The following is a 27,196-nucleotide window of genomic DNA, read 5'->3' on the forward strand; positions in this document are numbered from 1 at the left end:
GACAAAAAAAGAACATAATAAGAATGGGCCATAAAAAGTGAATTTCACCAATCACAGTCTCGATTAGATTACCTTTCCCTTCCGATGACTCCAGGACTGAAATGAAGGAAGTGGGAGAAATTCAATAACATATGACATCGAAATACATTGGAACGATTTTCTCATTGGCCAGAAAACCAAATAACGACGAGTCGAGTCACCGTAGGACTCTGTTTCGCAACAACGATGAAATAGCAGTCTCCATTCGGTTCCAGTAAAAGCTCAACTTGCCTGGAACAGAAAGCAACAGTCGAGCCGCTGGCGATTTTCCGCGCGGGAGGCGAACACGAGCATGACAGCACAGACACTTTGGAAAATTCGGCACTTACCAACACCACAATCAATTCCCCGGGAAGCAAACTCATTTTGCTTCTGTTTTAAACAGAAATGCCGCAGGGGATCGAAACAGCATTTAAACTAGCTGCTCCGCAGAAATGGCAGCGGTGGGATTCGAACCCACGCCTCTGTCGAGACTGGAGCCTTAATCCAGCGCCTTAGACCGCTCGGCCACACTACCAACACGCCCACGACTCCATTTTCTTGCACTTCCAATTGTGTTCCTGCATAACAACAGATGTAAACTCACGTGAAAAGGGTTCCATGATCCCTCTCCGACTCGCACAGCTGCTGGGATGTGCCCGTCTACAATATCAATTTCTCAGCAGTTAACGATAGCCCATCAATCCAGACAAAAATCACTGGTAAACTGAGTCTATCTTCTCAGACTTCGATTCAGCTACAGATGTATCTGTGAGTGCGTGAGAATATATGATCGGTTATGATTGGGTCAAATTACCATGAGCTACTTGACATTACTGCAATTTCGATTCTTGCTTTGCTCAATGATTTCACCCATTGCTCGAAACAGGACAACTTTCACGTTTACACGGAACATGAAACACACCGGACTACAGGGAAAATGCACAAAGCTGAGCAGGCCGTGTCCCAAATCATACCGTGCAGCATAGTTTCAGTCACTGTGTCTGTTTTGCAGAATAAGGTTCCCAAAGAATGTTCCACCCTAAAACCGGAGGGAGCATTACAATCCGAGAAGGACAGATTACATTGTGAGGAAGGTCTGACCTCGGGGCCGGTTCGAGATGCCACTTTCCTTGCCTTTTACCTAACCGTGCAATTTGCTGCAGATTGCACCTGGACATGAGCCTCATGGATACCAACTGAGTTGGAAACCTGTGTGGGAATCGATGAGAATAAGCGACTCAATAAAGTTTAACAAGTTCCATGGTGCTTTTTAGAAATGCAGTTTCTCTTCACCTCAATCCAAAAGGCAGTTTCCGAACATAGTAACAGAAGTCAAAAGGTAATTACCTCACCCCACCCCCACTCCGGAAGAGGTACTAACTGCCCTTGATTGCTTTTTGTTCACGATGTGAAGAGCTCTCACGCCTGAGTCACCGTCACGTCTCTGGTTGCTGAGTGAATCACAACGAAGGACTTTCTCCAGAGCTGCAACTGCCTCACTTCCCCACTCGCCCTCCCCGTTTACATTTTCCTGCTCGTCAGTGATTTAATGAAAACCAAATGGATGCGATGTCATTCTGTAGCCTCTCTGTCGATTCCTCCGTTTCCGTTCCAACCTGGCTTAGATCTCGGGGCGCACCTTAATACTAGCGACGCTATGAAAGCACAGGTCCAGAGGTTCCTCTGAGAGTGGAATTTCTTTCATTGCTGTTGCTGATTGAATGAGCCACTAACGTGCGAACTGCTCCAAAACATGATTCAGGACCTCTGGTGCCAATTCTCACACGTTGAATAACGACAGACACCTTCCAAATGAGGTCTTTCAGAGACGACTTTGGGATACATTTGACAGACAGACTAGTTGAGGAATCCGTGGTGCACTGTGACACCAGCACATCAGCTACTTCCCTGTCTTTGAACCGGGCCGCCTGCGCAAGGAATGCGAATGCGGTAATGCTTTTCGTGGAAGGATCAGAAGGGGGTAACTACACTCTCAAACAGAATGGCATATGATCAGAACCAGGTTGGAGAAAAACTTTACAATGCTTTTGCACAGTAATTAAACGGAGCGGCATTGCATTGCACTACGAGCGACGATTTATTCGAGCAAACTCGAAGGCAGGTTTGCACATGGGAAAGCAAGCAAGAAAGCTCCGTTCTTGTCGATGTCAAAGGCTGCAGTTGAAGAGCAAAGCAGTTTCTGCCCAGTTTCGAACTGGGGACCTTTCGCGTGTAAGGCGAACGTGATGACCACTACACTACAGAAACAAGCCTCGGTGGCCCCCGCTGCGGCTCAGTGGCATCCAGCACTGAAAGTTGAAGCCATTCGACCTTTCACCTTTCTGTTTCCGTTAGCTCGTTGTTTAATGGGACTTGTTTAATTTTGGCTATGTGGTGAGCATGGACGAGATACACCGAAGTATCTGTTTCCACGCGGTGTACCCCAATAACGTTGTGTCGCTTACACCTGCTTTAAAGAATTACGTTTTTGCGGAGCTTACCGTCGCAGTCTGTGGCAAAATCTTTTCGTCTGTTCGACTGCTCACGGGAAAGGTAGCATTGTGAAACACTGCAGAAACGAACGACTTCCTTACTTTTGCTCCGACTGACCATACTCCGTGAAAATTTCCCAGATTCTCAGTTGAGGATTTTTGCAGCTGGAAGTTACCTCAGAAACCCTGTTAATTCGTAATGTATTGAGCGAATCGCAAAACAGAAAGCATTTAACACGGAACACAAACAAAACGGGAAAACCAAATGCATTTTCAGACACAGCGAGCATGAATGCTAAATGTGAGACAGTCAGGGGGCATGAGCCATAACGTAATCACACAACTAACAACAGGGCAATTCCAAACTACTCTTTCAAACATACTGGAGCCTGAGTGCACCACCACTTCCCAGACAATGCTGCAAAGAGACAAAAAAAGAACATAATAAGAATGGGCCATAAAAAGTGAATTTCACCAATCACAGTCTCGATTAGATTACCTTTCCCTTCCGATGACTCCAGGACTGAAATGAAGGAAGTGGGAGAAATTCAATAACATATGACATCGAAATACATTGGAACGATTTTCTCATTGGCCAGAAAACCAAATAACGACGAGTCGAGTCACCGTAGGACTCTGTTTCGCAACAACGATGAAATAGCAGTCTCCATTCGGTTCCAGTAAAAGCTCAACTTGCCTGGAACAGAAAGCAAGAGTAGAGCCGCTGGCGATTTTCCGCGCGGGAGGCGAACACGAGCATGACAGCACAGACACTTTTGAAAATTCGGCACTTACCAACACCACAATCAATTCCCCGGGAAGCAAACTCATTTGGCTTTTGTTTTAAACAGAAATGCCGCAGGGGATCGAAACAGCATTTAAACTAGCTGCTCCGCAGAAATGGCAGCGGTGAGACTCGAACCCACGCCTCTGTCGAAACTGGAGCCTTAATCCAGCGCCTTAGACCGCTCGGCCACACTACCAACACGCCCACGACTCCATTTTCTTGCACTTCCAATTGTGTTCCTGCATAACAACAGATGTAAACTCACGTGAAAAGGGTTCCATGATCCCTCTCCGACTCGCACAGCTGCTGGGATGTGCCCGTCTACAATATCAATTTCTCAGCAGTTAACGATAGCCCATCAATCCAGACAAAAATCACTGGTAAACTGAGTCTATCTTCTCAGACTTCGATTCAGCTACAGATGTATCTGTGAGTGCGTGAGAATATGTGATCGATTATGATTGGGTCAAATTACCATGAGCTACTTGACATTACTGCAATTTCGATTCTTGCTTTGCTCAATGATTTCACCCATTGCTCGAAACAGGACAACTTTCACGTTTACACGGAACATGAAACACACCGGACTACAGGGGAAATGCACAAAGCTGAGCAGGCCGTGTCCCAAATCATACCGTGCAGCATAGTTTCAGTCACTGTGTCTGTTTTGCAGAATAAGTTTCCCAAAGAATGTTCCACCCTAAAACCGGAGGTAGCATTACAATTCGAGAAGGACAGATTACATTGTGAGGAAGGTCTGACCTCGGGGCCGGTTCGAGATGCCACTTTCCTTGCCTTTTACCTAACCGTGCAATTTGCTGCAGATTGCACCTGCACATGAGCCTCATGGATACCAACTGAGTTGGAAACCTGTGTGGGAATCGATGAGAAAAAGCGACTCAATAAAGTTTAACAAGTTCCATGGTGCTTTTTAGAAATGCAGTTTCTCTTCACCTCAATCCAAAAGGCAGTTTCCGAACATAGTAACAGAAGTCAAAAGGTAATTACCTCACCCCACCCCCACTCCGGAAGAGGTGCTAACTGCCCTTGATTGCTTTTTGTTCACGATGTGAAGAGCTCTCACGCCTGAGTCACCGTCACGTCTCTGGTTGCTGAGTGAATCACAACGAAGGACTTTCTCCAGAGCTGCAACTGCCTCACTTCCCCACTCGCCCTCCCCGTTTACATTTTCCTGCTCGTCAGTGATTTAATGAAAACCAAATGGATGCGATGTCATTCTGTAGCCTCTCTGTCGATTCCTCCGTTTCCGTTCCAACCTGGCTTAGATCTCGGGGCGCACCTTAATACTAGCGACGCTATGAAAGCACAGGTCCAGAGGTTCCTCTGAGAGTGGAATTTCTTTCATTGCTGTTGCTGATTGAATGAGCCACTAACGTGCGAACTGCTCCAAAACATGATTCAGGACCTCTGGTGCCAATTCTCACACGTTGAATAACGACAGACACCTTCCAAATGAGGTCTTTCAGAGACGACTTTGGGATACATTTGACAGACAGACTAGTTGAGGAATCCGTGGTGCACTGTGACACCAGCACATCAGCTTCTTCCCTGTCTTTGAACCGGGCCGCCTGCGCAAGGAATGCGAATGCGGTAATGCTTTTCGTGGAAGGATCAGAAGGGGGTAACTACACTCTCAAACAGAATGGCATATGATCAGAACCAGGTTGGAGAAAAACTTTACAATGCTTTTGCACAGTAATTAAACGGAGCGGCATTGCATTGCACTACGAGCGACGATTTATTCGAGCAAACTCGAAGGCAGGTTTGCACATGGGAAAGCAAGCAAGAAAGCTCCGTTCTTGTCGATGTCAAAGGCTGCAGTTGAAGAGCAAAGCAGTTTCTGCCCAGTTTCGAACTGGGGACCTTTCGCGTGTAAGGCGAACGTGATGACCACTACACTACAGAAACAAGCCTCGGTCGTCCCCGCTGCAGCTCAGTGGCATCCAGCACTGAAAGTTGAAGCCATTCGACCTTTCACCTTTCTGTTTCCGTTAGCTCGTTGTTTAATGGGACTTGTTTAATTTTGGCTATGTGGTGAGCATGGACGAGATACACCGAAGTATCTGTTTCCACGCGGTGTACCCCAATAACGTTGTGTCGCTTACACCTGCTTTAAAGAATTACGTTTTTGCGGAGCTTACCGTCGCAGTCTGTGGCAAAATCTTTTCGTCTGTTCGACTGCTCACGGGAAAGGTAGCATTGTGAAACACTGCAGAAACGAACGACTTCCTTACTTTTGCTCCGACTGACCATACTCCGTGAAAATTTCCCAGATTCTCAGTTGAGGATTTTTGCAGCTGGAAGTTACCTCAGAAACCCTGTTAATTCGTAATGTATTGAGCGAATCGCAAAACAGAAAGCATTTAACACGGAACACAAACAAAACGGGAAAACCAAATGCATTTTCAGACACAGCGAGCATGAATGCTAAATGTGAGACAGTCAGGGGGCATGAGCCATAACGTAATCACACAACTAACAACAGGGCAATTCCAAACTACTCTTTCAAACATACTGGAGCCTGAGTACACCACCACTTCCCAGACAATGCTGCAAAGAGACAAAAAAAGAACATAATAAGAATGGGCCATAAAAAGTGAATTTCACCAATCACAGTCTCGATTAGATTACCTTTCCCTTCCGATGACTCCAGGACTGAAATGAAGGAAGTGGGAGAAATTCAATAACATATGACATCGAAATACATTGGAACGATTTTCTCATTGGCCAGAAAACCAAATAACGACGAGTCGAGTCACCGTAGGACTCTGTTTCGCAACAACGATGAAATAGCAGTCTCCATTCGGTTCCAGTAAAAGCTCAACTTGCCTGGAACAGAAAGCAAGAGTAGAGCCGCTGGCGATTTTCCGCGCGGGAGGCGAACACGAGCATGACAGCACAGACACTTTGGAAAATTCGGCACTTACCAACACCACAATCAATTCCCCGGGAAGCAAACTCATTTTGCTTCTGTTTTAAACAGAAATGCCGCAGGGGATCGAAACAGCATTTAAACTAGCTGCTCCGCAGAAATGGCAGCGGTGGGATTCGAACCCACGCCTCTGTCGAGACTGGAGCCTTAATCCAGCGCCTTAGACCGCTCGGCCACACTACCAACACGCCCACGACTCCATTTTCTTGCACTTCCAATTGTGTTCCTGCATAACAACAGATGTAAACTCACGTGAAAAGGGTTCCATGATCCCTCTCCGACTCGCACAGCTGCTGGGATGTGCCCGTCTACAATATCAATTTCTCAGCAGTTAACGATAGCCCATCAATCCAGACAAAAATCACTGGTAAACTGAGTCTATCTTCTCAGACTTCGATTCAGCTACAGATGTATCTGTGAGTGCGTGAGAATATATGATCGATTATGATTGGGTCAAATTACCATGAGCTACTTGACATTACTGCAATTTCGATTCTTGCTTTGCTCAATGATTTCACCCATTGCTCGAAACAGGACAACTTTCACGTTTACACGGAACATGAAACACACCGGACTACAGGGGAAATGCACAAAGCTGAGCAGGCCGTGTCCCAAATCATACCGTGCAGCATAGTTTCAGTCACTGTGTCTGTTTTGCAGAATAAGGTTCCCAAAGAATGTTCCACCCTAAAACCGGAGGTAGCATTACAATTCGAGAAGGACAGATTACATTGTGAGGAAGGTCTGACCTCGGGGCCGGTTCGAGATGCCACTTTCCTTGCCTTTTACCTAACCGTGCAATTTGCTGCAGATTGCACCTGGACATGAGCCTCATGGATACCAACTGAGTTGGAAACCTGTGTGGGAATCGATGAGAAAAAGCGACTCAATAAAGTTTAACAAATTCCATGGTGCTTTTTAGAAATGCAGTTTCTCTTCACCTCAATCCAAAAGGCAGTTTCCGAACATAGTAACAGAAGTCAAAAGGTAATTACCTCACCCCACCCCCACTCCGGAAGAGGTGCTAACTGCCCTTGATTGCTTTTTGTTCACGATGTGAAGAGCTCTCACGCCTGAGTCACCGTCACGCCTCTGGTTGCTGAGTGAATCACAACGAAGGACTTTCTCCAGAGCTGCAACTGCCTCACTTCCCCACTCGCCCTCCCCGTTTACATTTTCCTGCTCGTCAGTGATTTAATGAAAACCAAATGGATGCGATGTCATTCTGTAGCCTCTCTGTCGATTCCTCCGTTTCCGTTCCAACCTGGCTTAGATCTCGGGGCGCACCTTAATACTAGCGACGCTATGAAAGCACAGGTCCAGAGGTTCCTCGGAGAGTGGAATTTCTTTCATTGCTGTTGCTGATTGAATGAGCCACTAACGTGCGAACTGCTCCAAAACATGATTCAGGACCTCTGGTGCCAATTCTCACACGTTGAATAACGACAGACACCTTCCAAATGAGGTCTTTCAGAGACGACTTTGGGATACATTTGACAGACAGACTAGTTGAGGAATCCGTGGTGAACTGTGACACCAGCACATCAGCTTCTTCCCTGTCTTTGAACCGGGCCGCCTGCGCAAGGAATGCGAATGCGGTAATGCTTTTCGTGGAAGGATCAGAAGGGGGTAACTACACTCTCAAACAGAATGGCATATGATCAGAACCAGGTTGGAGAAAAACTTTACAATGCTTTTGCACAGTAATTAAACGGAGCGGCATTGCATTGCACTACGAGCGACGATTTATTCGAGCAAACTCGAAGGCAGGTTTGCACATGGGAAAGCAAGCAAGAAAGCTCCGTTCTTGTCGATGTCAAAGGCTGCAGGTGAAGAGCAAAGCAGTTTCTGCCCAGTTGCGAACTGGGGACCTTTCGCGTGTAAGGCGAACGTGATGACCACTACACTACAGAAACAAGCCTCGGTCGTCCCCGCTGCAGCTCAGTGGCATCCAGCACTGAAAGTTGAAGCCATTCGACCTTTCACCTTTCTGTTTCCGTTAGCTCGTTGTTTAATGGGACTTGTTTAATTTTGGCTATGTGGTGAGCATGGACGAGATACACCGAAGTATCTGTTTCCACGCGGTGTATCCCAATAACGTTGTGTCGCTTACACCTGCTTTAAAGAATTACGTTTTTGCGGAGCTTACCGTCGCAGTCTGTGGCAAAATCTTTTCGTCTGTTCGACTGCTCACGGGAAAGGTAGCATTGTGAAACACTGCAGAAACGAACGACTTCCTTACTTTTGCTCCGACTGACCATACTCCGTGAAAATTTCCCAGATTCTCAGTTGAGGATTTTTGCAGCTGGAAGTTACCTCAGAAACCCTGTTAATTCGTAATGTATTGAGCGAATCGCAAAACAGAAAGCATTTAACACGGAACACAAACAAAACGGGAAAACCAAATGCATTTTCAGACACAGCGAGCATGAATGCTAAATGTGAGACAGTCAGGGGGCATGAGCCATAACGTAATCACACAACTAACAACAGGGCAATTCCAAACTACTCTTTCAAACATACTGGAGCCTGAGTGCACCACCACTTCCCAGACAATGCTGCAAAGAGACAAAAAAAGAACATAATAAGAATGGACCATAAAAAGTGAATTTCACCAATCACAGTCTCGATTAGATTACCTTTCCCTTCCGATGACTCCAGGACTGAAATGAAGGAAGTGGGAGAAATTCAATAACATATGACATCGAAATACATTGGAACGATTTTCTCATTGGCCAGAAAACCAAATAACGACGAGTCGAGTCACCGTAAGACTCTGTTTCGCAACAACGATGAAATAGCAGTCTCCATTCGGTTCCAGTAAAAGCTCAACTTGCCTGGAACAGAAAGCAACAGTCGAGCCGCTGGCGATTTTCCGCGCGGGAGGCGAACACGAGCATGACAGCACAGACACTTTGGAAAATTCGGCACTTACCAACACCACAATCAATTCCCCGGGAAGCAAACTCATTTTGCTTCTGTTTTAAACAGAAATGCCGCAGGGGATCGAAACAGCATTAAACTAGCTGCTCCGCAGAAATGGCAGCGGTGGGATTTGAACCCACGCCTCTGTCGAGACTGGAGCCTTAATCCAGCGCCTTAGACCGCTCGGCCACACTACCAACACGCCCACGACTCCATTTTCTTGCACTTCCAATTGTGTTCCTGCATAACAACAGATGTAAACTCACGTGAAAAGGGTTCCATGATCCCTCTCCGACTCGCACAGCTGCTGGGATGTGCCCGTCTACAATATCAATTTCTCAGCAGTTAACGATAGCCCATCAATCCAGACAAAAATCACTGGTAAACTGAGTCTATCTTCTCAGACTTCGATTCAGCTACAGATGTATCTGTGAGTGCGTGAGAATATATGATCGATTATGATTGGGTCAAATTACCATGAGCTACTTGACATTACTGCAATTTCGATTCTTGCTTTGCTCAATGATTTCACCCATTGCTCGAAACAGGACAACTTTCACGTTTACACGGAACATGAAACACACCGGACTACAGGGGAAATGCACAAAGCTGAGCAGGCCGTTTCCCAAATCATACCGTGCAGCATAGTTTCAGTCACTGTGTCTGTTTTGCAGAATAAGGTTCCCAAAGAATGTTCCACCCTAAAACCGGAGGTAGCATTACAATTCGAGAAGGACAGATTACATTGTGAGGAAGGTCTGACTTCGGGGCCGGTTCGAGATGCCACTTTCCTTGCCTTTTACCTAACCGTGCAATTTGCTGCAGATTGCACATGGACATGAGCCTCATGGATACCAACTGATTTGGAAACCTGTGTGGGAATCGATGAGAATAAGCGACTCAATAAAGTTTAACAAGTTCCATGGTGCTTTTTAGAAATGCAGTTTCTCTTCACCTCAATCCAAAAGGCAGTTTCCGAACATAGTAACAGAAGTCAAAAGGTAATTACCTCACCCCACCCCCACTCCGGAAGAGGTGCTAACTGCCCTTGATTGCTTTTTGTTCACGATGTGAAGAGCTCTCACGCCTGAGTCACCGTCACGTCTCTGGTTGCTGAGTGAATCACAACGAAGGACTTTCTCCAGAGCTGCAACTGCCTCACTTCCCCACTCGCCCTCCCCGTTTACATTTTCCTGCTCGTCAGTGATTTAATGAAAACCAAATGGATGCGATGTCATTCTGTAGCCTCTCTGTCGATTCCTCCGTTTCCGTTCCAACCTGGCTTAGATCTCGGGGCGCACCTTAATACTAGCGACGCTCTGAAAGCACAGGTCCAGAGGTTCCTCTGAGAGTGGAATTTCTTTCATTGCTGTTGCTGATTGAATGAACCACTAACGTGCGAACTGCTCCAAAACATGATTCAGGACCTCTGGTGCCAATTCTCACACGTTGAATAACGACAGACACCTTCCAAATGAGGTCTTTCAGAGACGACTTTGGGATACATTTGACAGACAGACTAGTTGAGGAATCCGTGGTGCACTGTGACACCAGCACATCAGCTTCTTCCCTGTCTTTGAACCGGGCCGCCTGCGCAAGGAATGCGAATGCGGTAATGCTTTTCGTGGAAGGATCAGAAGGGGGTAACTACACTCTCAAACAGAATGGCATATGATCAGAACCAGGTTGGAGAAAAATTTACAATGCTTTTGCACAGTAATTAAACGGAGCGGCATTGCATTGCACTACGAGCGACGATTTATTCGAGCAAACTCGAAGGCAGGTTTGCACATGGGAAAGCAAGCAAACAAGCTCCGTTCTTGTCGATGTCAAAGGCTGCAGTTGAAGAGCAAAGCAGTTTCTGCCCAGTTGCGAACTGGGGACCTTTCGCGTGTAAGGCGAACGTGATGACCACTACACTACAGAAACAAGCCTCGGTCGTCCCCGCTGCAGCTCAGTGGCATCCAGCACTGAAAGTTGAAGCCATTCGACCTTTCACCTTTCTGTTTCCGTTAGCTCGTTGTTTAATGGGACTTGTTTAATTTTGGCTATGTGGTGAGCATGGACGAGATACACCGAAGTATCTGTTTCCACGCGGTGTACCCCAATAACGTTGTGTCGCTTACACCTGCTTTAAAGAATTACGTTTTTGCGGAGCTTACCGTCGCAGTCTGTGGCAAAATCTTTTCGTCTGTTCGACTGCTCACGGGAAAGGTAGCATTGTGAAACACTGCAGAAACGAACGACTTCCTTACTTTTGCTCCGACTGACCATACTCCGTGAAAATTTCCCAGATTCTCAGTTGAGGATTTTTGCAGCTGGAAGTTACCTCAGAAACCCTGTTAATTCGTAATGTATTGAGCGAATCGCAAAACAGAAAGCATTTAACACGGAACACAAACAAAACGGGAAAACCAAATGCATTTTCAGACACAGCGAGCATGAATGCTAAATGTGAGACAGTCAGGGGGCATGAGCCATAACGTAATCACACAACTAACAACAGGGCAATTCCAAACTACTCTTTCAAACATACTGGAGCCTGAGTGCACCACCACTTCCCAGACAATGCTGCAAAGAGACAAAAAAAAGAACATAATAAGAATGGGCCATAAAAAGTGAATTTCACCAATCACAGTCTCGATTAGATTACCTTTCCCTTCCGATGACTCCAGGACTGAAATGAAGGAAGTGGGAGAAATTCAATAACATATGACATCGAAATACATTGGAACGATTTTCTCATTGGCCAGAAAACCAAATAACGACGAGTCGAGTCACCGTAGGACTCTGTTTCGCAACAACGATGAAATAGCAGTCTCCATTCGGTTCCAGTAAAAGCTCAACTTGCCTGGAACAGAAAGCAAGAGTAGAGCCGCTGGCGATTTTCCGCGCGGGAGGCGAACACGAGCATGACAGCACAGACACTTTGGAAAATTCGGCACTTACCAACACCACAATCAATTCCCCGGGAAGCAAACTCATTTTGCTTCTGTTTTAAACAGAAATGCCGCAGGGGATCGAAACAGCTTTTAAACTAGCTGCTCCGCAGAAATGGCAGCGGTGGGATTCGAACCCACGCCTCTGTCGAGACTGGAGCCTTAATCCAGCGCCTTAGACCGCTCGGCCACACTACCAACACGCCCACGACTCCATTTTCTTGCACTTCCAATTGTGTTCCTGCATAACAACAGATGTAAACTCACGTGAAAAGGGTTCCATGATCCCTCTCCGACTCGCACAGCTGCTGGGATGTGCCCGTCTACAATATCAATTTCTCAGCAGTTAACGATAGCCCATCAATCCAGACAAAAATCACTGGTAAACTGAGTCTATCTTCTCAGACTTCGATTCAGCTACAGATGTATCTGTGAGTGCGTGAGAATATATGATCGATTATGATTGGGTCAAATTACCATGAGCTACTTGACATTACTGCAATTTCGATTCTTGCTTTGCTCAATGATTTCACCCATTGCTCGAAACAGGACAACTTTCACGTTTACACGGAACATGAAACACACCGGACTACAGGGGAAATGCACAAAGCTGAGCAGGCCGTGTCCCAAATCATACCGTGCAGCATAGTTTCAGTCACTGTGTCTGTTTTGCAGAATAAGTTTCCCAAAGAATGTTCCACCCTAAAACCGGAGGTAGCATTACAATTCGAGAAGGACAGATTACATTGTGAGGAAGGTCTGACCTCGGGGCCGGTTCGAGATGCCACTTTCCTTGCCTTTTACCTAACCGTGCAATTTGCTGCAGATTGCACCTGGACATGAGCCTCATGGATACCAACTGAGTTGGAAACCTGTGTGGGAATCGATGAGAAAAAGCGACTCAATAAAGTTTAACAAGTTCCATGGTGCTTTTTAGAAATGCAGTTTCTCTTCACCTCAATCCAAAAGGCAGTTTCCGAACATAGTAACAGAAGTCAAAAGGTAATTACCTCACCCCACCCCCACTCCGGAAGAGGTGCTAACTGCCCTTGATTGCTTTTTGTTCACGATGTGAAGAGCTCTCACGCCTGAGTCACCGTCACGTCTCTGGTTGCTGAGTGAATCACAACGAAGGACTTTCTCCAGAGCTGCAACTGCCTCACTTCCCCACTCGCCCTCCCCGTTTACATTTTCCTGCTCGTCAGTGATTTAATGAAAACCAAATGGATGCGATGTCATTCTGTAGCCTCTCTGTCGATTCCTCCGTTTCCGTTCCAACCTGGCTTAGATCTCGGGGCGCACCTTAATACTAGCGACGCTATGAAAGCACAGGTCCAGAGGTTCCTCTGAGAGTGGAATTTCTTTCATTGCTGTTGCTGATTGAATGAGCCACTAACGTGCGAACTGCTCCAAAACATGATTCAGGACCTCTGGTGCCAATTCTCACACGTTGAATAACGACAGACACCTTCCAAATGAGGTCTTTCAGAGACGACTTTGGGATACATTTGACAGACAGACTAGTTGAGGAATCCGTGGTGCACTGTGACACCAGCACATCAGCTTCTTCCCTGTCTTTGAACCGGGCCGCCTGCGCAAGGAATGCGAATGCGGTAATGCTTTTCGTGGAAGGATCAGAAGGGGGTAACTACACTCTCAAACAGAATGGCATATGATCAGAACCAGGTTGGAGAAAAACTTTACAATGCTTTTGCACAGTAATTAAACGGAGCGGCATTGCATTGCACTACGAGCGACGATTTATTCGAGCAAACTCGAAGGCAGGTTTGCACATGGGAAAGCAAGCAAGAAAGCTCCGTTCTTGTCGATGTCAAAGGCTGCAGTTGAAGAGCAAAGCAGTTTCTGCCCAGTTTCGAACTGGGGACCTTTCGCGTGTAAGGCGAACGTGATGACCACTACACTACAGAAACAAGCCTCGGTCGTCCCCGCTGCAGCTCAGTGGCATCCAGCACTGAAAGTTGAAGCCATTCGACCTTTCACCTTTCTGTTTCCGTTAGCTCGTTGTTTAATGGGACTTGTTTAATTTTGGCTATGTGGTGAGCATGGACGAGATACACCGAAGTATCTGTTTCCACGCGGTGTACCCCAATAACGTTGTGTCGCTTACACCTGCTTTAAAGAATTACGTTTTTGCGGAGCTTACCGTCGCAGTCTGTGGCAAAATCTTTTCGTCTGTTCGACTGCTCACGGGAAAGGTAGCATTGTGAAACACTGCAGAAACGAACGACTTCCTTACTTTTGCTCCGACTGACCATACTCCGTGAAAATTTCCCAGATTCTCAGTTGAGGATTTTTGCAGCTGGAAGTTACCTCAGAAACCCTGTTAATTCGTAATGTATTGAGCGAATCGCAAAACAGAAAGCATTTAACACGGAACACAAACAAAACGGGAAAACCAAATGCATTTTCAGACACAGCGAGCATGAATGCTAAATGTGAGACAGTCAGGGGGCATGAGCCATAACGTAATCACACAACTAACAACAGGGCAATTCCAAACTACTCTTTCAAACATACTGGAGCCTGAGTGCACCACCACTTCCCAGACAATGCTGCAAAGAGACAAAAAAAGAACATAATAAGAATGGGCCATAAAAAGTGAATTTCACCAATCACAGTCTCGATTAGATTACCTTTCCCTTCCGATGACTCCAGGACTGAAATGAAGGAAGTGGGAGAAATTCAATAACATATGACATCGAAATACATTGGAACGATTTTCTCATTGGCCAGAAAACCAAATAACGACGAGTCGAGTCACCGTAGGACTCTGTTTCGCAACAACGATGAAATAGCAGTCTCCATTCGGTTCCAGTAAAAGCTCAACTTGCCTGGAACAGAAAGCAAGAGTAGAGCCGCTGGCGATTTTCCGCGCGGGAGGCGAACACGAGCATGACAGCACAGACACTTTGGAAAATTCGGCACTTACCAACACCACAATCAATTCCCCGGGAAGCAAACTCATTTTGCTTCTGTTTTAAACAGAAATGCCGCAGGGGATCGAAACAGCATTTAAACTAGCTGCTCCGCAGAAATGGCAGCGGTGGGATTCGAACCCACGCCTCTGTCGAGACTGGAGCCTTAATCCAGCGCCTTAGACCGCTCGGCCACACTACCAACACGCCCACGACTCCATTTTCTTGCACTTCCAATTGTGTTCCTGCATAACAACAGATGTAAACTCACGTGAAAAGGGTTCCATGATCCCTCTCCGACTCGCACAGCTGCTGGGATGTGCCCGTCTACAATATCAATTTCTCAGCAGTTAACGATAGCCCATCAATCCAGACAAAAATCACTGGTAAACTGAGTCTATCTTCTCAGACTTCGATTCAGCTACAGATGTATCTGTGAGTGCGTGAGAATATATGATCGATTATGATTGGGTCAAATTACCATGAGCTACTTGACATTACTGCAATTTCGATTCTTGCTTTGCTCAATGATTTCACCCATTGCTCGAAACAGGACAACTTTCACGTTTACACGGAACATGAAACACACCGGACTACAGGGGAAATGCACAAAGCTGAGCAGGCCGTTTCCCAAATCATACCGTGCAGCATAGTTTCAGTCACTGTGTCTGTTTTGCAGAATAAGGTTCCCAAAGAATGTTCCACCCTAAAACCGGAGGTAGCATTACAATTCGAGAAGGACAGATTACATTGTGAGGAAGGTCTGACTTCGGGGCCGGTTCGAGATGCCACTTTCCTTGCCTTTTACCTAACCGTGCAATTTGCTGCAGATTGCACATGGACATGAGCCTCATGGATACCAACTGATTTGGAAACCTGTGTGGGAATCGATGAGAATAAGCGACTCAATAAAGTTTAACAAGTTCCATGGTGCTTTTTAGAAATGCAGTTTCTCTTCACCTCAATCCAAAAGGCAGTTTCCGAACATAGTAACAGAAGTCAAAAGGTAATTACCTCACCCCACCCCCACTCCGGAAGAGGTGCTAACTGCCCTTGATTGCTTTTTGTTCACGATGTGAAGAGCTCTCACGCCTGAGTCACCGTCACGTCTCTGGTTGCTGAGTGAATCACAACGAAGGACTTTCTCCAGAGCTGCAACTGCCTCACTTCCCCACTCGCCCTCCCCGTTTACATTTTCCTGCTCGTCAGTGATTTAATGAAAACCAAATGGATGCGATGTCATTCTGTAGCCTCTCTGTCGATTCCTCCGTTTCCGTTCCAACCTGGCTTAGATCTCGGGGCGCACCTTAATACTAGCGACGCTATGAAAGCACAGGTCCAGAGGTTCCTCGGAGAGTGGAATTTCTTTCATTGCTGTTGCTGATTGAATGAGCCACTAACGTGCGAACTGCTCCAAAACATGATTCAGGACCTCTGGTGCCAATTCTCACACGTTGAATAACGACAGACACCTTCCAAATGAGGTCTTTCAGAGACGACTTTGGGATACATTTGACAGACAGACTAGTTGAGGAATCCGTGGTGAACTGTGACACCAGCACATCAGCTTCTTCCCTGTCTTTGAACCGGGCCGCCTGCGCAAGGAATGCGAATGCGGTAATGCTTTTCGTGGAAGGATCAGAAGGGGGTAACTACACTCTCAAACAGAATGGCATATGATCAGAACCAGGTTGGAGAAAAACTTTACAATGCTTTTGCACAGTAATTAAACGGAGCGGCATTGCATTGCACTACGAGCGACGATTTATTCGAGCAAACTCGAAGGCAGGTTTGCACATGGGAAAGCAAGCAAGAAAGCTCCGTTCTTGTCGATGTCAAAGGCTGCAGGTGAAGAGCAAAGCAGTTTCTGCCCAGTTGCGAACTGGGGACCTTTCGCGTGTAAGGCGAACGTGATGACCACTACACTACAGAAACAAGCCTCGGTCGTCCCCGCTGCAGCTCAGTGGCATCCAGCACTGAAAGTTGAAGCCATTCGACCTTTCACCTTTCTGTTTCCGTTAGCTCGTTGTTTAATGGGACTTGTTTAATTTTGGCTATGTGGTGAGCATGGACGAGATACACCGAAGTATCTGTTTCCACGCGGTGTACCCCAATAACGTTGTGTCGCTTACACCTGCTTTAAAGAATTACGTTTTTGCGGAGCTTACCGTCGCAGTCTGTGGCAAAATCTTTTCGTCTGTTCGACTGCTCACGGGAAAGGTAGCATTGTGAAACACTGCAGAAACGAACGACTTCCTTACTTTTGCTCCGACTGACCATACTCCGTGAAAATTTCCCAGATTCTCAGTTGAGGATTTTTGCAGCTGGAAGTTACCTCAGAAACCCTGTTAATTCGTAATGTATTGAGCGAATCGCAAAACAGAAAGCATTTAACACGGAACACAAACAAAACGGGAAAACCAAATGCATTTTCAGACACAGCGAGCATGAATGCTAAATGTGAGACAGTCAGGGGGCATGAGCCATAACGTAATCACACAACTAACAACAGGGCAATTCCAAACTACTCTTTCAAACATACTGGAGCCTGAGTGCACCACCACTTCCCAGACAATGCTGCAAAGAGACAAAAAAAAGAACATAATAAGAATGGGCCATAAAAAGTGAATTTCACCAATCACAGTCTCGATTAGATTACCTTTCCCTTCCGATGACTCCAGGACTGAAATGAAGGAAGTGGGAGAAATTCAATAACATATGACATCGAAATACATTGGAACGATTTTCTCATTGGCCAGAAAACCAAATAACGACGAGTCGAGTCACCGTAGGACTCTGTTTCGCAACAACGATGAAATAGCAGTCTCCATTCGGTTCCAGTAAAAGCTCAACTTGCCTGGAACAGAAAGCAAGAGTAGAGCCGCTGGCGATTTTCCGCGCGGGAGGCGAACACGAGCATGACAGCACAGACACTTTGGAAAATTCGGCACTTACCAACACCACAATCAATTCCCCGGGAAGCAAACTCATTTTGCTTCTGTTTTAAACAGAAATGCCGCAGGGGATCGAAACAGCTTTTAAACTAGCTGCTCCGCAGAAATGGCAGCGGTGGGATTCGAACCCACGCCTCTGTCGAGACTGGAGCCTTAATCCAGCGCCTTAGACCGCTCGGCCACACTACCAACACGCCCACGACTCCATTTTCTTGCACTTCCAATTGTGTTCCTGCATAACAACAGATGTAAACTCACGTGAAAAGGGTTCCATGATCCCTCTCCGACTCGCACAGCTGCTGGGATGTGCCCGTCTACAATATCAATTTCTCAGCAGTTAACGATAGCCCATCAATCCAGACAAAAATCACTGGTAAACTGAGTCTATCTTCTCAGACTTCGATTCAGCTACAGATGTATCTGTGAGTGCGTGAGAATATATGATCGATTATGATTGGGTCAAATTACCATGAGCTACTTGACATTACTGCAATTTCGATTCTTGCTTTGCTCAATGATTTCACCCATTGCTCGAAACAGGACAACTTTCACGTTTACACGGAACATGAAACACACCGGACTACAGGGGAAATGCACAAAGCTGAGCAGGCCGTGTCCCAAATCATACCGTGCAGCATAGTTTCAGTCACTGTGTCTGTTTTGCAGAATAAGTTTCCCAAAGAATGTTCCACCCTAAAACCGGAGGTAGCATTACAATTCGAGAAGGACAGATTACATTGTGAGGAAGGTCTGACCTCGGGGCCGGTTCGAGATGCCACTTTCCTTGCCTTTTACCTAACCGTGCAATTTGCTGCAGATTGCACCTGGACATGAGCCTCATGGATACCAACTGAGTTGGAAACCTGTGTGGGAATCGATGAGAAAAAGCGACTCAATAAAGTTTAACAAGTTCCATGGTGCTTTTTAGAAATGCAGTTTCTCTTCACCTCAATCCAAAAGGCAGTTTCCGAACATAGTAACAGAAGTCAAAAGGTAATTACCTCACCCCACCCCCACTCCGGAAGAGGTGCTAACTGCCCTTGATTGCTTTTTGTTCACGATGTGAAGAGCTCTCACGCCTGAGTCACCGTCACGTCTCTGGTTGCTGAGTGAATCACAACGAAGGACTTTCTCCAGAGCTGCAACTGCCTCACTTCCCCACTCGCCCTCCCCGTTTACATTTTCCTGCTCGTCAGTGATTTAATGAAAACCAAATGGATGCGATGTCATTCTGTAGCCTCTCTGTCGATTCCTCCATTTCCGTTCCAACCTGGCTTAGATCTCGGGGCGCACCTTAATACTAGCGACGCTATGAAAGCACAGGTCCAGAGGTTCCTCTGAGAGTGGAATTTCTTTCATTGCTGTTGCTGATTGAATGAGCCACTAACGTGCGAACTGCTCCAAAACATGATTCAGGACCTCTGGTGCCAATTCTCACACGTTGAATAACGACAGACACCTTCCAAATGAGGTCTTTCAGAGACGACTTTGGGATACATTTGACAGACAGACTAGTTGAGGAATCCGTGGTGCACTGTGACACCAGCACATCAGCTTCTTCCCTGTCTTTGAACCGGGCCGCCTGCGCAAGGAATGCGAATGCGGTAATGCTTTTCGTGGAAGGATCAGAAGGGGGTAACTACACTCTCAAACAGAATGGCATATGATCAGAACCAGGTTGGAGAAAAACTTTACAATGCTTTTGCACAGTAATTAAACGGAGCGGCATTGCATTGCACTACGAGCGACGATTTATTCGAGCAAACTCGAAGGCAGGTTTGCACATGGGAAAGCAAGCAAGAAAGCTCCGTTCTTGTCGATGTCAAAGGCTGCAGTTGAAGAGCAAAGCAGTTTCTGCCCAGTTTCGAACTGGGGACCTTTCGCGTGTAAGGCGAACGTGATGACCACTACACTACAGAAACAAGCCTCGGTCGTCCCCGCTGCAGCTCAGTGGCATCCAGCACTGAAAGTTGAAGCCATTCGACCTTTCACCTTTCTGTTTCCGTTAGCTCGTTGTTTAATGGGACTTGTTTAATTTTGGCTATGTGGTGAGCATGGACGAGATACACCGAAGTATCTGTTTCCACGCGGTGTACCCCAATAACGTTGTGTCGCTTACACCTGCTTTAAAGAATTACGTTTTTGCGGAGCTTACCGTCGCAGTCTGTGGCAAAATCTTTTCGTCTGTTCGACTGCTCACGGGAAAGGTAGCATTGTGAAACACTGCAGAAACGAACGACTTCCTTACTTTTGCTCCGACTGACCATACTCCGTGAAAATTTCCCAGATTCTCAGTTGAGGATTTTTGCAGCTGGAAGTTACCTCAGAAACCCTGTTAATTCGTAATGTATTGAGCGAATCGCAAAACAGAAAGCATTTAACACGGAACACAAACAAAACGGGAAAACCAAATGCATTTTCAGACACAGCGAGCATGAATGCTAAATGTGAGACAGTCAGGGGGCATGAGCCATAACGTAATCACACAACTAACAACAGGGCAATTCCAAACTACTCTTTCAAACATACTGGAGCCTGAGTGCACCACCACTTCCCAGACAATGCTGCAAAGAGACAAAAAAAGAACATAATAAGAATGGGCCATAAAAAGTGAATTTCACCAATCACAGTCTCGATTAGATTACCTTTCCCTTCCGATGACTCCAGGACTGAAATGAAGGAAGTGGGAGAAATTCAATAACATATGACATCGAAATACATTGGAACGATTTTCTCATTGGCCAGAAAACCAAATAACGACGAGTCGAGTCACCGTAGGACTCTGTTTCGCAACAACGATGAAATAGCAGTCTCCATTCGGTTCCAGTAAAAGCTCAACTTGCCTGGAACAGAAAGCAAGAGTAGAGCCGCTGGCGATTTTCCGCGCGGGAGGCGAACACGAGCATGACAGCACAGACACTTTGGAAAATTCGGCACTTACCAACACCACAATCAATTCCCCGGGAAGCAAACTCATTTTGCTTCTGTTTTAAACAGAAATGCCGCAGGGGATCGAAACAGCATTTAAACTAGCTGCTCCGCAGAAATGGCAGCGGTGGGATTCGAACCCACGCCTCTGTCGAGACTGGAGCCTTAATCCAGCGCCTTAGACCGCTCGGCCACACTACCAACACGCCCACGACTCCATTTTCTTGCACTTCCAATTGTGTTCCTGCATAACAACAGATGTAAACTCACGTGAAAAGGGTTCCATGATCCCTCTCCGACTCGCACAGCTGCTGGGATGTGCCCGTCTACAATATCAATTTCTCAGCAGTTAACGATAGCCCATCAATCCAGACAAAAATCACTGGTAAACTGAGTCTATCTTCTCAGACTTCGATTCAGCTACAGATGTATCTGTGAGTGCGTGAGAATATATGATCGATTATGATTGGGTCAAATTACCATGAGCTACTTGACATTACTGCAATTTCGATTCTTGCTTTGCTCAATGATTTCACCCATTGCTCGAAACAGGACAACTTTCACGTTTACACGGAACATGAAACACACCGGACTACAGGGGAAATGCACAAAGCTGAGCAGGCCGTTTCCCAAATCATACCGTGCAGCATAGTTTCAGTCACTGTGTCTGTTTTGCAGAATAAGGTTCCCAAAGAATGTTCCACCCTAAAACCGGAGGTAGCATTACAATTCGAGAAGGACAGATTACATTGTGAGGAAGGTCTGACTTCGGGGCCGGTTCGAGATGCCACTTTCCTTGCCTTTTACCTAACCGTGCAATTTGCTGCAGATTGCACATGGACATGAGCCTCATGGATACCAACTGATTTGGAAACCTGTGTGGGAATCGATGAGAATAAGCGACTCAATAAAGTTTAACAAGTTCCATGGTGCTTTTTAGAAATGCAGTTTCTCTTCACCTCAATCCAAAAGGCAGTTTCCGAACATAGTAACAGAAGTCAAAAGGTAATTACCTCACCCCACCCCCACTCCGGAAGAGGTGCTAACTGCCCTTGATTGCTTTTTGTTCACGATGTGAAGAGCTCTCACGCCTGAGTCACCGTCACGTCTCTGGTTGCTGAGTGAATCACAACGAAGGACTTTCTCCAGAGCTGCAACTGCCTCACTTCCCCACTCGCCCTCCCCGTTTACATTTTCCTGCTCGTCAGTGATTTAATGAAAACCAAATGGATGCGATGTCATTCTGTAGCCTCTCTGTCGATTCCTCCGTTTCCGTTCCAACCTGGCTTAGATCTCGGGGCGCACCTTAATACTAGCGACGCTATGAAAGCACAGGTCCAGAGGTTCCTCGGAGAGTGGAATTTCTTTCATTGCTGTTGCTGATTGAATGAGCCACTAACGTGCGAACTGCTCCAAAACATGATTCAGGACCTCTGGTGCCAATTCTCACACGTTGAATAACGACAGACACCTTCCAAATGAGGTCTTTCAGAGACGACTTTGGGATACATTTGACAGACAGACTAGTTGAGGAATCCGTGGTGAACTGTGACACCAGCACATCAGCTTCTTCCCTGTCTTTGAACCGGGCCGCCTGCGCAAGGAATGCGAATGCGGTAATGCTTTTCGTGGAAGGATCAGAAGGGGGTAACTACACTCTCAAACAGAATGGCATATGATCAGAACCAGGTTGGAGAAAAACTTTACAATGCTTTTGCACAGTAATTAAACGGAGCGGCATTGCATTGCACTACGAGCGACGATTTATTCGAGCAAACTCGAAGGCAGGTTTGCACATGGGAAAGCAAGCAAGAAAGCTCCGTTCTTGTCGATGTCAAAGGCTGCAGGTGAAGAGCAAAGCAGTTTCTGCCCAGTTGCGAACTGGGGACCTTTCGCGTGTAAGGCGAACGTGATGACCACTACACTACAGAAACAAGCCTCGGTCGTCCCCGCTGCAGCTCAGTGGCATCCAGCACTGAAAGTTGAAGCCATTCGACCTTTCACCTTTCTGTTTCCGTTAGCTCGTTGTTTAATGGGACTTGTTTAATTTTGGCTATGTGGTGAGCATGGACGAGATACACCGAAGTATCTGTTTCCACGCGGTGTACCCCAATAACGTTGTGTCGCTTACACCTGCTTTAAAGAATTACGTTTTTGCGGAGCTTACCGTCGCAGTCTGTGGCAAAATCTTTTCGTCTGTTCGACTGCTCACGGGAAAGGTAGCATTGTGAAACACTGCAGAAACGAACGACTTCCTTACTTTTGCTCCGACTGACCATACTCCGTGAAAATTTCCCAGATTCTCAGTTGAGGATTTTTGCAGCTGGAAGTTACCTCAGAAACCCTGTTAATTCGTAATGTATTGAGCGAATCGCAAAACAGAAAGCATTTAACACGGAACACAAACAAAACGGGAAAACCAAATGCATTTTCAGACACAGCGAGCATGAATGCTAAATGTGAGACAGTCAGGGGGCATGAGCCATAACGTAATCACACAACTAACAACAGGGCAATTCCAAACTACTCTTTCAAACATACTGGAGCCTGAGTGCACCACCACTTCCCAGACAATGCTGCAAAGAGACAAAAAAAAGAACATAATAAGAATGGGCCATAAAAAGTGAATTTCACCAATCACAGTCTCGATTAGATTACCTTTCCCTTCCGATGACTCCAGGACTGAAATGAAGGAAGTGGGAGAAATTCAATAACATATGACATCGAAATACATTGGAACGATTTTCTCATTGGCCAGAAAACCAAATAACGACGAGTCGAGTCACCGTAGGACTCTGTTTCGCAACAACGATGAAATAGCAGTCTCCATTCGGTTCCAGTAAAAGCTCAACTTGCCTGGAACAGAAAGCAAGAGTAGAGCCGCTGGCGATTTTCCGCGCGGGAGGCGAACACGAGCATGACAGCACAGACACTTTGGAAAATTCGGCACTTACCAACACCACAATCATTTTAAACAGAAATGCCGCAGGGGATCGAAACAGCATTTAAACTAGCTGCTCCGCAGAAATGGCAGCGGTGGGATTCGAACCCACGCCTCTGTCGAGACTGGAGCCTTAATCCAGCGCCTTAGACCGCTCGGCCACACTACCAACACGCCCACGACTCCATTTTCTTGCACTTCCAATTGTGTTCCTGCATAACAACAGATGTAAACTCACGTGAAAAGGGTTCCATGATCCCTCTCCGACTCGCACAGCTGCTGGGATGTGCCCGTCTACAATATCAATTTCTCAGCAGTTAACGATAGCCCATCAATCCAGACAAAAATCACTGGTAAACTGAGTCTATCTTCTCAGACTTCGATTCAGCTACAGATGTATCTGTGAGTGCGTGAGAATATATGATCGATTATGATTGGGTCAAATTACCATGAGCTACTTGACATTACTGCAATTTCGATTCTTGCTTTGCTCAATGATTTCACCCATTGCTCGAAACAGGACAACTTTCACGTTTACACGGAACATGAAACACACCGGACTACAGGGGAAATGCACAAAGCTGAGCAGGCCGTTTCCCAAATCATACCGTGCAGCATAGTTTCAGTCACTGTGTCTGTTTTGCAGAATAAGGTTCCCAAAGAATGTTCCACCCTAAAACCGGAGGTAGCATTACAATTCGAGAAGGACAGATTACATTGTGAGGAAGGTCTGACTTCGGGGCCGGTTCGAGATGCCACTTTCCTTGCCTTTTACCTAACCGTGCAATTTGCTGCAGATTGCACATGGACATGAGCCTCATGGATACCAACTGATTTGGAAACCTGTGTGGGAATCGATGAGAATAAGCGACTCAATAAAGTTTAACAAGTTCCATGGTGCTTTTTAGAAATGCAGTTTCTCTTCACCTCAATCCAAAAGGCAGTTTCCGAACATAGTAACAGAAGTCAAAAGGTAATTACCTCACCCCACCCCCACTCCGGAAGAGGTGCTAACTGCCCCTGATTGCTTTTTGTTCACGATGTGAAGAGCTCTCACGCCTGAGTCACCGTCACGCCTCTGGTTGCTGAGTGAATCACAACGAAGGACTTTCTCCAGAGCTGCAACTGCCTCACTTCCCCACTCGCCCTCCCCGTTTACATTTTCCTGCTCGTCAGTGATTTAATGAAAACCAAATGGATGCGATGTCATTCTGTAGCCTCTCTGTCGATTCCTCCGTTTCCGTTCCAACCTGGCTTAGATCTCGGGGCGCACCTTAATACTAGCGACGCTATGAAAGCACAGGTCCAGAGGCTCCTCGGAGAGTGGAATTTCTATCATTGCTGTTGCTGATTGAATGAGCCACTAACGTGCGAACTGCTCCAAAACATGATTCAGGACCTCTGGTGCCAATTCTCACACGTTGAATAACGACAGACACCTTCCAAATGAGGTCTTTCAGAGACGACTTTGGGATACATTTGACAGACAGACTAGTTGAGGAATCCGTGGTGAACTGTGACACCAGCACATCAGCTTCTTCCCTGTCTTTGAACCGGGCCGCCTGCGCAAGGAATGCGAATGCGGTAATGCTTTTCGTGGAAGGATCAGAAGGGGGTAACTACACTCTCAAACAGAATGGCATATGATCAGAACCAGGTTGGAGAAAAACTTTACAATGCTTTTGCACAGTAATTAAACGGAGCGGCATTGCATTGCACTACGAGCGACGATTTATTCGAGCAAACTCGAAGGCAGGTTTGCACATGGGAAAGCAAGCAAGAAAGCTCCGTTCTTGTCGATGTCAAAGGCTGCAGGTGAAGAGCAAAGCAGTTTCTGCCCAGTTTCGAACTGGGGACCTTTCGCGTGTAAGGCGAACGTGATGACCACTACACTACAGAAACAAGCCTCGGTCATCCCCGCTGCAGCTCAGTGGCATCCAGCACTGAAAGTTGAAGCCATTCGACCTTTCACCTTTCTGTTTCCGTTAGCTCGTTGTTTAATGGGACTTGTTTAATTTTGGCTATGTGGTGAGCATGGACGAGATACACCGAAGTATCTGTTTCCACGCGGTGTACCCCAATAACGTTGTGTCGCTTACACCTGCTTTAAAGAATTACGTTTTTGCGGAGCTTACCGTCGCAGTCTGTGGCAAAATCTTTTCGTCTGTTCGACTGCTCACGGGAAAGGTAGCATTGTGAAACACTGCAGAAACGAACGACTTCCTTACTTTTGCTCCGACTGACCATACTCCGTGAAAATTTCCCAGATTCTCAGTTGAGGATTTTTGCAGCTGGAAGTTACCTCAGAAACCCTGTTAATTCGTAATGTATTGAGCGAATCGCAAAACAGAAAGCATTTAACACGGAACACAAACAAAACGGGAAAACCAAATGCATTTTCAGACACAGCGAGCATGAATGCTAAATGTGAGACAGTCAGGGGGCATGAGCCATAACGTAATCACACAACTAACAACAGGGCAATTCCAAACTACTCTTTCAAACATACTGGAGCCTGAGTGCACCACCACTTCCCAGACAATGCTGCAAAGAGACAAAAAAAAGAACATAATAAGAATGGGCCATAAAAAGTGAATTTCACCAATCACAGTCTCGATTAGATTACCTTTCCCTTCCGATGACTCCAGGACTGAAATGAAGGAAGTGGGAGAAATTCAATAACATATGACATCGAAATACATTGGAACGATTTTCTCATTGGCCAGAAAACCAAATAACGACGAGTCGAGTCACCGTAGGACTCTGTTTCGCAACAACGATGAAATAGCAGTCTCCATTCGGTTCCAGTAAAAGCTCAACTTGCCTGGAACAGAAAGCAAGAGTAGAGCCGCTGGCGATTTTCCGCGCGGGAGGCGAACACGAGCATGACAGCACAGACACTTTGGAAAATTCGGCACTTACCAACACCACAATCAATTCCCCGGGAAGCAAACTCATTTTGCTTCTGTTTTAAACAGAAATGCCGCAGGGGATCGAAACAGCTTTTAAACTAGCTGCTCCGCAGAAATGGCAGCGGTGGGATTCGAACCCACGCCTCTGTCGAGACTGGAGCCTTAATCCAGCGCCTTAGACCGCTCGGCCACACTACCAACACGCCCACGACTCCATTTTCTTGCACTTCCAATTGTGTTCCTGCATAACAACAGATGTAAACTCACGTGAAAAGGGTTCCATGATCCCTCTCCGACTCGCACAGCTGCTGGGATGTGCCCGTCTACAATATCAATTTCTCAGCAGTTAACGATAGCCCATCAATCCAGACAAAAATCACTGGTAAACTGAGTCTATCTTCTCAGACT

At 46.3% G+C, this 27,196-nt stretch overlaps 14 non-coding genes across 14 annotated transcripts; all 14 read right to left on the minus strand.

The window, feature by feature from the left end:
- Positions 1-474: 474 nt before the first annotated feature.
- On the minus strand, positions 475-556 carry trnal-aag (transfer RNA leucine (anticodon AAG)). Its single transcript has one exon. It is a non-coding gene; the product is annotated as a tRNA-Leu (tRNA).
- Positions 557-2,216: 1,660 nt separating this feature from the next.
- On the minus strand, positions 2,217-2,289 carry trnav-uac (transfer RNA valine (anticodon UAC)). The gene has a single exon. It is a non-coding gene; the product is annotated as a tRNA-Val (tRNA).
- A 2,867-nt stretch (positions 2,290-5,156) lies between these two features.
- trnav-uac (transfer RNA valine (anticodon UAC)) lies at positions 5,157-5,229 on the minus strand. The gene has a single exon. It is a non-coding gene; the product is annotated as a tRNA-Val (tRNA).
- A 1,125-nt stretch (positions 5,230-6,354) lies between these two features.
- Positions 6,355-6,436, minus strand: trnal-aag (transfer RNA leucine (anticodon AAG)). The gene has a single exon. It is a non-coding gene; the product is annotated as a tRNA-Leu (tRNA).
- A 2,857-nt stretch (positions 6,437-9,293) lies between these two features.
- Positions 9,294-9,375, minus strand: trnal-aag (transfer RNA leucine (anticodon AAG)). The gene has a single exon. It is a non-coding gene; the product is annotated as a tRNA-Leu (tRNA).
- Positions 9,376-12,233: 2,858 nt separating this feature from the next.
- Positions 12,234-12,315, minus strand: trnal-aag (transfer RNA leucine (anticodon AAG)). Its single transcript has one exon. It is a non-coding gene; the product is annotated as a tRNA-Leu (tRNA).
- A 1,660-nt stretch (positions 12,316-13,975) lies between these two features.
- Positions 13,976-14,048, minus strand: trnav-uac (transfer RNA valine (anticodon UAC)). The gene has a single exon. It is a non-coding gene; the product is annotated as a tRNA-Val (tRNA).
- A 1,125-nt stretch (positions 14,049-15,173) lies between these two features.
- trnal-aag (transfer RNA leucine (anticodon AAG)) lies at positions 15,174-15,255 on the minus strand. Its single transcript has one exon. It is a non-coding gene; the product is annotated as a tRNA-Leu (tRNA).
- Positions 15,256-18,114: 2,859 nt separating this feature from the next.
- Positions 18,115-18,196, minus strand: trnal-aag (transfer RNA leucine (anticodon AAG)). The gene has a single exon. It is a non-coding gene; the product is annotated as a tRNA-Leu (tRNA).
- A 1,660-nt stretch (positions 18,197-19,856) lies between these two features.
- Positions 19,857-19,929, minus strand: trnav-uac (transfer RNA valine (anticodon UAC)). Its single transcript has one exon. It is a non-coding gene; the product is annotated as a tRNA-Val (tRNA).
- Positions 19,930-21,054: 1,125 nt separating this feature from the next.
- trnal-aag (transfer RNA leucine (anticodon AAG)) lies at positions 21,055-21,136 on the minus strand. Its single transcript has one exon. It is a non-coding gene; the product is annotated as a tRNA-Leu (tRNA).
- Positions 21,137-23,963: 2,827 nt separating this feature from the next.
- Positions 23,964-24,045, minus strand: trnal-aag (transfer RNA leucine (anticodon AAG)). Its single transcript has one exon. It is a non-coding gene; the product is annotated as a tRNA-Leu (tRNA).
- A 1,660-nt stretch (positions 24,046-25,705) lies between these two features.
- trnav-uac (transfer RNA valine (anticodon UAC)) lies at positions 25,706-25,778 on the minus strand. The gene has a single exon. It is a non-coding gene; the product is annotated as a tRNA-Val (tRNA).
- A 1,126-nt stretch (positions 25,779-26,904) lies between these two features.
- On the minus strand, positions 26,905-26,986 carry trnal-aag (transfer RNA leucine (anticodon AAG)). The gene has a single exon. It is a non-coding gene; the product is annotated as a tRNA-Leu (tRNA).
- Between the last annotated feature and the right edge of the window lie 210 nt (positions 26,987-27,196).

Source organism: Chiloscyllium punctatum, chromosome 18, assembly GCF_047496795.1.
Source record: "Chiloscyllium punctatum isolate Juve2018m chromosome 18, sChiPun1.3, whole genome shotgun sequence".
NCBI lineage: Eukaryota > Metazoa > Chordata > Chondrichthyes > Orectolobiformes > Hemiscylliidae > Chiloscyllium > Chiloscyllium punctatum.